This window comes from Periophthalmus magnuspinnatus, chromosome 7 (genome assembly GCF_009829125.3).
Source record: "Periophthalmus magnuspinnatus isolate fPerMag1 chromosome 7, fPerMag1.2.pri, whole genome shotgun sequence".
Lineage (NCBI taxonomy): Eukaryota > Metazoa > Chordata > Actinopteri > Gobiiformes > Gobiidae > Periophthalmus > Periophthalmus magnuspinnatus.
In genome coordinates, this window is record NC_047132.1 from 5,160,015 (window position 1) to 5,171,426 (window position 11,412).

The window sequence follows — 11,412 nt, forward strand, 5'->3', positions numbered from 1 at the left end:
TCCAATGTAAAGGTGTGGTCTGATTGCACTTCTGTGTAGCTTTCGTGGGCCACAAAGGCTGTGCCAAAATGGGACAGGCCTAGACTACGGAGTCGCTCCTCTTCCCTAGCAACCCGAGACAACTTAAGTATGGAATATGAGGCAACGCAATCTGACTAGAACCGGAGAAGCGGATTGGATGAGCAGAAAACGTCTTCACTCCTACAACGATTTATCCAATTGACAGATTAAACTTCGATTTTTGCTATGGATCAGACCTGGACGACTGAGGGATCACACACATCTTCTCAAGAACTGCAGGCCTACCACCTTCAAACTGGTAAGAGAGCTGGAAAATATTGCCAAGAAATGCAGAAAAAAGAATCCCTTACAGTTTAACCTCAGATGTCGACATAATCAGTTAATACCCGAGGTATCACAGAAGAAGGCACCTGAACCAGGGAATAGAGGCAAGACAAGTTTATTTGTATAGCATTTGTACACAAAGTAATTCAAAGTGCTTTACAGAATAAGAAAGACATTAAAATCACACAAATCAAAATATAAATAATCACAAATAATCATCACAAAATGTCCATTAAAACAGAAAATTATAAAAACCTACTGCAGTCATCTTAACTCAGCGTTACCTTAGGAAAATGCTTGGCCTTTTATATAGAAATCTTAAAAAAACAAGGTAGCCACTTTAATCCCAGAAGAAATAGCTCAAAGGATTAGCAATTTCATAGCCATAGGGCAGCTGAAAAGACACAAGTAAACCAAAAAACGTCCCATAAGGAAGTTTATGAAACTCTAAAAACAAAGGAATCAGAGAGACAGGAGGAAATGGGATGGACTCGGCCATCCTGTGAACAGAGAATACTGGGTCAAAATCCACATTACAGCAGCAGAAACAGCCATTAGAAACAATAAACTTACAGAGACAGAAGCTGGAGACCTTAGAATGAAAGTAACAGCTGCACTGAGCAGCTCCAATCCTCCTGCCTCTCAGATAACATCAGAGGAAGGAAGTCTAGATGCTACTCTAGAAAAGGGCCACAGCATCAACATTTTGCCAGCTGACAAAGGGAGATGCACTGTGATCCTGAACTCAGCGGATTACGAGGCTGAGGTGAACAGCCTCCTCAGTGACACTGCCACCTATGAATTGCTGAAACAAGACCCTAGTGAGCACAAGAAGATCTTATTCTGCTCACAGAAGCTGGAAAAGGAGTAAGTCATTGATAGACAGCTGTATTACAGACTTGCACCTATGGCCTCCCAAAAATCCACAAACAGGGAGTACCCCTCAGACCCATGGTATGTAGCACAGACTCCATCATGTACAATGTAGGGAAACAACTGAAGACCATCCTGGTTCCTCTGGTGGGCAACACCATATTGAGAACACAGCAGAATGTGGGTATGCATTTAATGCAGTTTATAGAAAAAGATCTCTCCTTTGAAAAAAAAAAATAAAAAAATTATAGAATCAGAAGGAACTTCTGGAAATATTTTGGCAGTGTTCATAGTTAAAACGTTTACAAACAGAAAACACATTATGAGGTTGGTAACTGTCGGTTTCTGTTCTGTTGTCAGAAGAACAGGCGCAGAGGCTCGGGAATTGTTCTGTAGATTTTTATTTTACAGCCGGGTTAAAGGCAGCGTACAGCAGAATCAGATGCAAAGTCCATGTAACATCAAATGCAGAGTCTCACAATTTGCGATTACATCAGTGTTTTTAATCATCTCAGGGTGGGTGTCACTCGTTCTGTATCAATGAAACTATTATGAAGAAATGAGAAATGTGGCCTTGGCCAAAATGTAACATTATGTCTGAGAGTAAGAAATGACACCGTCTCGTGGGAAACAGAACATACTGTAATATATTTGTATATTGTTCACATAACAAACAGCTGTATGTCAGTGTACTCTAAAATTGCATTACCTTTTTACAGAAACATGTGACAATCTAAAACAAACTCATTATTTTTGCAAAATGTGGTCAGGTGGATTACTACTGCTTAACTGCAGTACATTCTTATAGTACATGTAATTAGTTATAATCAAAAGAGACATAAAATAACTGGCACATTTCACCATAAATCAAATGTCAGTACAAACTGAAAAAAATATTATTAAGACAAACTCAGTATAAGCACATTCTATGTTGGACTTTTAAAGTTTTTAGTTTTGTCTCAAGCACTTGTTAAAATCATATAAAGCCCAAATTTATCATATTACACTTCCTCAATAATAAAGCTATTCAGAGCATCTTCACCTGCCATTATTCTAGGTTTGAGACAGCTGTAGATTATTATTGCAAGAAATTAGAAGTTAAACTTTATGGACACAGCACTGTTAGGACATGTGAGATTAATGTTTCATGTAACATGATATTATTATACTTGATATATTATACTTTGACCTGTATGTTTTTGTGGGTGCCAGTGTGGCACGATGATGTCATAATGTACTTGGAACATACATGGACGTGGAAGTGCTATGTGCATTTTTGTACCAAAACGTGCAAGACGTGTGTTTCTTAAGAAAGACCAGATCAGCATGCTGACTTTGTCTTCATTGAACCCAGATAACATGTACATGTTAGGAGATGAAGAGATCATGATGTTGAATCAGTTTGAATGATGCCTGTGCCGAAATAAAGAACCTGGTTTATGGATCTACTTGAGCCTACTGGACTTTTGTTTGCGGTGTGCCTCCGGGAAAAGCTGACAGTTTGGTGACCCCCGACGTGATAATCCTGGAGGCACAGGCAAATCATCTCCTCCACAGAACGCCTGAGAAAGACATCGCAAAAACGAGCTCTCCAGAAAGACGGTACGACAGAGGCCTTTTTTCATAGAATTTCTGTCAATTGGTTTAATGCTAAATTAATGTGATGGTTTTTTTTTTTGGGACGTTGTGTGAAATTAATTAAGTTATAACTTTAATACTATGTAAAATTTGTAATTATTTCCGTGTTTATGGCTTAGCACGAAGAGATAAAAAAAGCACTAGAATTAATAATAAGTAGCAAGTTTACACTTAGATTAGGTAAAGTGTAATTAGAAACAAATTTAATCATTTCCGTGTTTATGGCTTAGCACGAAGAGAGAAAAAAAGCACTGGAATTAATAATAAGTAGCAAGTTTAGACTTTGATCAGGTAAAGTGTGATTAGAAAAAAGTTAATCATTTCCGTGTTTATGGCTTAACACGAAGAGAGAAAAAAAGCAAGTTTTATAAAAAATACACTTAGTGGTTAAACTTTACACTAAAAAGAAAACAAAACTTTTAATCAAGTTTACATAAAAATGTGGTACCCAAAAAACTATATGTAACGCTAGCAGCAATTTTTATCAACATGATAAGATCACAAGGAAACGAACCTGTCCAAATGAGTTACACCCAGAATGGACATGAATTATCTTGCCACTGTAAAATTAAAACAGTGTCCGTCAAATTTAGCAAATATCACTAAAATATTAAAAGATCTAAAAGAAGAAGGGAAGTGTTATTTACACTTTGGCTGCATTTATTGCTATCTTTTAAACTTTAGGATCCATATTGGTCATGGCTATATTGTTGTGTTTGCGTTTGGCAGGGAACGCTAAGGTCATGACCTTAAATCCTCCTGTTTCAGCCTCTACCTCGAGTTGGGATGTTGAAACACAAAATAGAGAAGACAGTTGAAATGATTAAATTAGGATAAAATTGGATGGCATTTATTAGTGACTGTATCTTGTTGTGGCCAGATGGGGTATAGTTCTTATAAAGTGTTATTCATATAAATAAATTGACTAAATAAATAAGAATTTAGAAAACAGTTGATATCATTAGATGTTATTAGAAGATATAGATAAATGCTTAATAAATGTGAAATAAAACTGTTATTAAGAAAATACTAAGCTTGTTAAATTTATAAAATAAATAATAATGCATAAATAAAATTAAGAAAATATTAAGATTGTTAAAAAAATAATAATAATAAAAAAAACTTAAATAAATAAAATAAATAATCTCAATTAAGAACTATAATAAGGCAATGCTGGCTCCTAGATAGATTTCGCACGCTATCTAAGTAAACCGTTTATTAAATAGTGACTCATTCTATAAAAATCATAGACTCTACGTCTTGAATACAATCAAAGCAATATCCAAATTGTTATACAGCAGCTGAGAAGGTAATTTAACAAAATACTAAAATATCACAATGTCCCAATTAAATCACATTAAACCAATTAATAGAGCTCTGGAAAATAAGGCACTTCACGAAGAAACAGAATCCAAAGAAGGCTCGAGAAAACCAGTCCATCATTCAAGACATAATCAAGAAGTGATTACTACTACAAGGAGAAGGGGTGATCTTAAAGGAAGAACTTCTGAGAGAACCTGTTGTGGGAATATATCCAACTCTTGAAGAAAGAACTAGCAGTAAAACATCAAAGAAAAGCAAAGGTCATGAAGCTGGAATAAAGACAACACAGATGCTGATGTTGACATCCTGGTACTGTGTTCCACTCCCAAAGACAGTGATAGGATGACTCTTCAGGTGGCCTACAACATGGAGGCCCCAAAGCTATGCTGTTTGAGTTCAAGTCCCCCGCTGTCCTGTCCTCTCTGTAAAGCTTCACTGATAACAACCTACTGATAAGCAATGTGCTGGAGTGGAGAGACACTATTGTGGCCAGAATCAATGAGGCCTACAACACTGACATTAACTACGACGTCCAGCTCAGCCAGCTCTTCATCTTTTTCCGCAACTTCATTGTTGAGTTCCAGAAAAATGTCCAAGCTTTTCTGGATGCTGCCATCAAGGTGCTCAGGGAGACCCAGTTCCGTCTTCCTGGCTCTGAGGAGATGACCACCCTGCCTGTTGTTCTGAAGGATATGACCACCAGCATTGCTACTGTTCTTCGCACCACCATCCAAGTTGTCTATGACAACATGGAGTACTACTACAATGCTTTTGTGGACACTTTTAGCACCGTGGAGCTGCGCATGCCAATCGGAGATGTGATGACCTTTTAGTCAAATCATCGACAATGTCGAAATAACTGGCAAAGGCATCTCTGACCAAATGTGGACTTCGTGAACAACATGGAGAGCCTGGATACTACGCTGGTCAAGATCAGCGAGACCCTGAAAGCGGTTGTAGACAAAACTCAAGAGTTTGTCGTTTTCCATCAACTCTGACTATCTGGATGGTCTTTTGGCCAATGTGAACACAGCATACAGATGAGTTGTGACTGCTGTGAAGGACATTGCAGACCGAGTGTCCACCCTGGATATGGAACAGCTGAACCCTGTCTTTGAGTCTGTTGTAGATATGTTTATTTACGTCATCGACCAGTTCAATGTGACTGTGCACAGCACTGTGCAACAAGTGTCTGAGGAGGCTCAGAGATATGTGAAAGCCAGCACTGGCTGCCTGGAGATTGAGCTGCCCCTCCCTTGCTTCAGTGAGGAGCCTAAACAAACATTACTACCAACACACAAAGAAGGAGACTGAAGAACAGAAAAAGTGGGGACTAACTACTGTGAAGTTGCAATTGCAAAAATACCAAACTGAACTTAAAGAAGAAAGCAGTCAAACACCTAACTGCTGATGTTTTTCCACAATTTGGAATTCCACAAGGCATAAGTCAAGGAGTTGTGAACGAATAAATGCCACTGTCAAGAGAACACTTGTGAAGGATGAAGAAAGTCGACCAAATCCGGACATCACTGGACACGGTGACTCTGAGGAGCAACCCCGACCACCTGCTACCACTAGGGCTCCAGAGAAGGAGGAGAAAAGGGGGAGAAGAAGACGAAGGAAAAGAGAAGAAGACGAAGGAAAAGGAGAGTATAGGCCATATTTTTTGAAAAATGTTTTGAAAATTTTCCATGTGTATTCTTGATTATGCTAATTATGCTAATTTCTGTTGTTCTAGTGTTGTACGTTCCCCTTATTCATTGAAGTGTTGAGAATGGCCTCGGACAGCCAACAATCAAAATGGCAAGCCTCGATTAAACCAAGCTGACAACCAATAATACAGGTAAGAGACAATGGGCACTGAAAAGAGTAAAGAGAAGGACACCAAAACTTGTAAAATATTGTTATAAGGGACAAACTTGCAACATACTATTCAATCTACAGTATGTGAAGTGCTAGACTGTGTGCGAGATGTACCCGCTATAGATCATGCAATAAATGTACAAGTTGTCTGTAAGGACACATGTCTGACAAAAATAATGTTTACGATGATAAAGTTATAGAGATCGCCAGAGTTATAACCAGCACCAATGGACAATATAATAAAGAGAAAGATAATTTTGAAACTGACTTACAACAGAGAATTACTTTAAAAAAAAATAGGAAAATTATGCTTCTTATCAAACGAACCTAAAACATTGTAGAGGGCGCAAATCAATTACTCAACGATGCAATCCTTTAATATTATCTATCAAAAATCCTACATTTTATGACTCTGGAATATTCCATGGGATTCCAGTGTTCCAAATTTGATACTGTACCTGCAATAGAAAAATAAAGTTAAATTTTGAAGGCTACATCTAAACAACAATTTTGAACCTAATAAACCTGTTCCAGAAAATGATTTAACCAGAGAAATAAAATTGAAACAAACAAAACTGAAATATGTCATGAATGAAAATACTTGGCTAAAATGGGTACAGTATACTGCTCAAATATACTACATCAATACCATATTCTAATGAAAAAGACCTGACCTGTATACTTAACCTCTTCACTAAAAAATAATTTGATAAAACTGAATGCTATCACTTACATAATAAATTACCAGCAGTAGCTTTAAAAGATGTACCATCTTGGACTATGGGAATGGCTACTTGTGTCCTTAAAGATGCAGTTATACATATAGACACAAGAAGTAATGATAAAAATGAAATGGAAAGTTTTACTAACGATTTCTGTTATTAGACTTTATCTTCTGATAATTATGGAGAATTTGCTTTTAACTGAACACACTACTGCTTGTGCAGATATTTGGTGGTTATGTGCAAATTTACGTTTGTATGCCATTCTATCAAAAACATGGTCAGGTGTTTGTGCATCAATTATGTTAATTATTCTATTCACTATAAGGTGTAGCAAATTCACTAAATTTGAAACAAATTAAATTGTCATACAGAGTTAACTCAAGAAATAATCATGCATTTAAGAGGTCGTTGTCTTATCAATCTAAACCCAAACCCAAAGGATTGCCTTAGATATGTTACTTGCCAAAGAATAATAAATATGTATCAAGTTTGAAGCAGAATGCTGTACTTATATACTAAATAATACCTCTCCTGATGGGAGTATTACAAAGGCTCTGAACCACCTTAAGTCTTTGTCCATGGAATTTGCTAAAATCCTGGCGCATCTGAAAACACTTGGTCAAATTGGCTCTACAAAATGTTTGTTATCTTAGTCATAATTGGATGTTGTGTCATGCCATGTCTTAGATTGCTGGTAGAGATCGAAGACATGTGCAGGGCCACTGTCCTAATGAAGAAGTTCCCTCGTCACAAATTTCGTTATTCTCCGTAAGGTCTCAATTCTCATGTCCTGAACCAATTGACTAAGTTTGGTCAAAACTATGTAGATTGATCATTTGTTTTAAAAGATATAAAATCCAAATTCTGAATCCTAGTAAGTGCTCCTTGTTTCTTATTTGCTGTCCGAGAGTCATGTGTTAATTTATGTGTTATGTTAGCCTAAGGGCTGGGATGTGTTATAATGCAGTGACTAAAGCTAATGCTAATATTTTACTCATTAGGGGAACTTTAAGTTGAATGCATTATTATGTGAAAGTAGTGTTTTGTTTTTAATTTTGGTGTGATCACATGTTTTTAATGTGATCAAAAGGGGGGATTGTGAGATTAATGTTTCATGTAACATGATATTATTATACTTGATATATTATACTTTGACCTGTATGTTTTTGTGGGTGCCAGTGTGGCACGATGATGTCATAATGTACTTGGAACATACATGGACGTGGAAGTGCTATGTGCATTTTTGTACCAAAACGTGCAAGACGTGTGTTTCTTAAGAAAGACCAGATCAGCATGCTGACTTTGTCTTCATTGAACCCAGATAACATGTACATGTCTGTATATTCTAAGCTAATCATTAAGAGAATGTGACGTGTGCTACTAGTATATAGAGCCCACTCTGGAGATGTAAAATTAGGAGATGAAGAGATCATGATGTTGAATCAGTTTGAATGATGCCTGTGCCGAAATAAAGAACCTGGTTTATGGATCTACTTGAGCCTACTGGACTTTTGTTTGCGGTGTGCCTCCGGGAAAAGCTGACAGACACATTAGGGACAGCAGCAAACAGCACATGTACGAGGATGGCTTGATCCAACCATAGATGCCCCACAGCTCCTCTGCAGTCTTCACCACCACCTCCCCAGCGACTCAGGGGACAGTGGAGACATGACAGAATGTACTTAGTCCACTCATTATGATGCATCTCTTGCACCAAGTCAAGATTATGAATCTTCTTACAGAACACTGACTTAACACAACTTAACTCCTTATTTCTGGTTGGTTGAAAGTCCTGTCCTGGAGAGCCAATGCCTGTAATTATCTACATATTAAGAAAGTTATAAAACTATTGAAGGTTGACCTGAAAATTAGGTTCACATTGCATGTCTTAATTACATTCAGATCCATAGGCTAAATTAGCTAAATGAATACACATTTCCCACACATTAGAGGTATGCTTATTTTCACAATTTAAATTGTGATTCATTTTGCAGGCCTCATTATTACTAAAGGTTTCAATGGGCAATACAACATGCTTCATACTTAATTAGTAGCAGTAGTTTTGTTTCTTTGGAGAAGTAGCAGGTCAGCACCCCTCCAGCACAGTGTTAGGGTCACTTTAGTGTCATCTGCATTTGACTTCCCGATGACTTCATGAATCATGATTGCATGATTCATGAGATGATTCATGAAATAGTTTGCATGATGTAAATGAATCAAGAATCATTTGCATCTTACCACCCACATTTCTGTGACCCCAGCAGTGTGTCCTGTCCTCATACAGGAGGCTACAGATGAGAAAGTAAAATGAATATGAAACATTTCAAACAGTTTTTTTAATTATTATACTATTAGGTGTGATAGGCAAAACAGATAGACACATGTATCTAGTATCTACATCTCTTCATTACATTCTCTTCCCCTAAGAGTAAAATCATAATTAGTGTTTGATGGAAATCTATCTAGTTATGAAAGTTTGAGTGGACTTTTCACAGTGTTAGCTTCAGATCAGTAGCCAAACTCTCAGCTCAAATCACAGACTCACACAAAGTTAAAAACAAACTTCTTTGAGAGATTTGTAGCTGCTATGTCATTATTTTAAAACAACAGTGATTGATTTGATGATTTCATAAAGGTAAAAGTGTGTTCGTGGGCTGTGTGAAATGGGATAGCCCTGTCACGCCAATTGTGACAGAACTGACCTGCAAATGAAACCCTCGAAAGATGCAGCTGATGAATTGGGACACAGCTCAGGTATTGCAAAATTTGTGTTGATGTATCTGCTATTCTGACATTTTTCTGTGTTTGACAAAATACTGAAAAATACATTTAGTACAATTTTTATAAACTGTTTATAAATACATGGCATATATTGACTGGTTTTGGACAAGAACACAGCCCCAGATTCATTGTGTAAAGCGGGCATACCCAAAGTCCGGGGGCCAATTGCGGCCCGTGTACAAATTTTCACTGGCCCTCAGCATCTGGAATAAAAATAATTATGTGTGGCCCATCAGCCCTGTTGACCAGTGTAAAATACATATGTTCAAGCTCGCTGATTTTTATCGCCAACTGGATAAAGACAAGTTCAAAGAAATTCAAACCTTTGCTAAGAAAATGCTGAGTTTGTTTGGTTATATTTGTGTGAGAAGACATTCTTGGTTATGAGCTTTAACAAGAACTGTGTGAGGACAAATCTAACTGACTCTCACCTGTGTGACACTTTGCGCATCAAAGCCACTGTCTTTCAGGCAGACCTGGTTTATTTACTACACTCCAGATCTCAGTTTCACCCTTCACATTAGCGCAAGTTATTTGTTCTCCTTCTGAGGTGAATAAATCCTAAAATCTCAGTGAATTTATTTTATTGTGATTATCTAAACCACAGTTTAAATGTTTACTTTTTACATTAATTTTGTTTTTGAAAGGTAAAAGCCATTTGCAATAAAAAGAAAAAAAAAAAATTAAATAATTAATTTGCAGTTAATATTAATGGTTCAAAGAATGATCAGACCGAATGGTCGGCCCCCCAAACACTTTCACCTCACCAAATCTGGCCCTCTTTGTAAAAAGTTTGGACCCCAATGGCAGACTACACCAGTGACTGGCCCAGTCCAATTTAAACCGATTTATCAAAATGCATGTAAACCAGGTGCGTTTGAGGTGTTGTGAAAGAAATGTCAAAGATCCCAATAAAACATCTGGAGAAACTGATGTGTCCGGTTTACATCAAGCATTAACTAGGAGAGGTATTCAACTGCATGAGGTAAAAGCAGCAAATATTAGACATGTGTTTGGACGTTTACTCACTCATTTCAGATCAGCAGTGATTATTGTTTTGGTCCGCTACGTTACAATTGAAAACAAAACCTACTGGAGCTTCAAGTGAGTAACACAGTTTGAAGCATGTCTGAAAATCAAATGAGACATAAATGAGATCTTGATTATCTCTTTCTGTCAAAAGTGTGGTTCTACGCATGATGGCCCTTTTATTCGCAGTTATATTTGTAAAGCTTTAGTGCCAATGCTAAATTACTAGACCCCCCTGAACATCTTATAACCTGCTGTAGACTGGAACAAGGGTTTGTTGATCGGAGTTCTCTGCACAGGTAAGGATTCTGAGCTGTGGTGTCACATGAATGAGCATATACGGACACATGACCAAAGTTTGACAGTATTCTATTTGGAATTTTGTTTGAGGAGTTGAAATAAATGTATTTCACTCGCTTTAACATTAAAGTCAGTCTGCACAGATTTCAAAATCTGTCACTCAGGGAGGAAACTCAGTTCATGTTTGTACAGCATTATATCATCTTCAACCCTTAACTTTGATTTGACTTGCTTCAATGCCTAAAACATAATTGTGGCAATGTGGCCTGCATGCGAGCCTTGCCAGTTTAAAAGACTGTACCCATTGGCTAATCGTGATAGCTGTAAATCAACAAATAGCGCTTCCTTTCTGTCACTCATCCTCTGACTTATACACTTCCTGAAGTTCCTCTACATCCTCCGCTCTCCGGTATTATCCATGTGTTTGTTAATTCATTTTAATAACTTAGTTTGATCCTAACACGATTGTTTTTTTTAGTGATGTGGCCTGTGACCTAGCGCCTCATGTTGTGCTTTGTATACGTGATGGCTCATC

At 37.3% G+C, this 11,412-nt stretch overlaps 1 pseudogene; it reads left to right on the forward strand.

Moving 5' to 3' along the window:
* The first annotated feature begins 943 nt into the window (after nucleotides 1-943).
* Nucleotides 944-6,604, forward strand: LOC117373877 (uncharacterized; annotated as a pseudogene).
* Nucleotides 6,605-11,412: the final 4,808 nt, after the last annotated feature.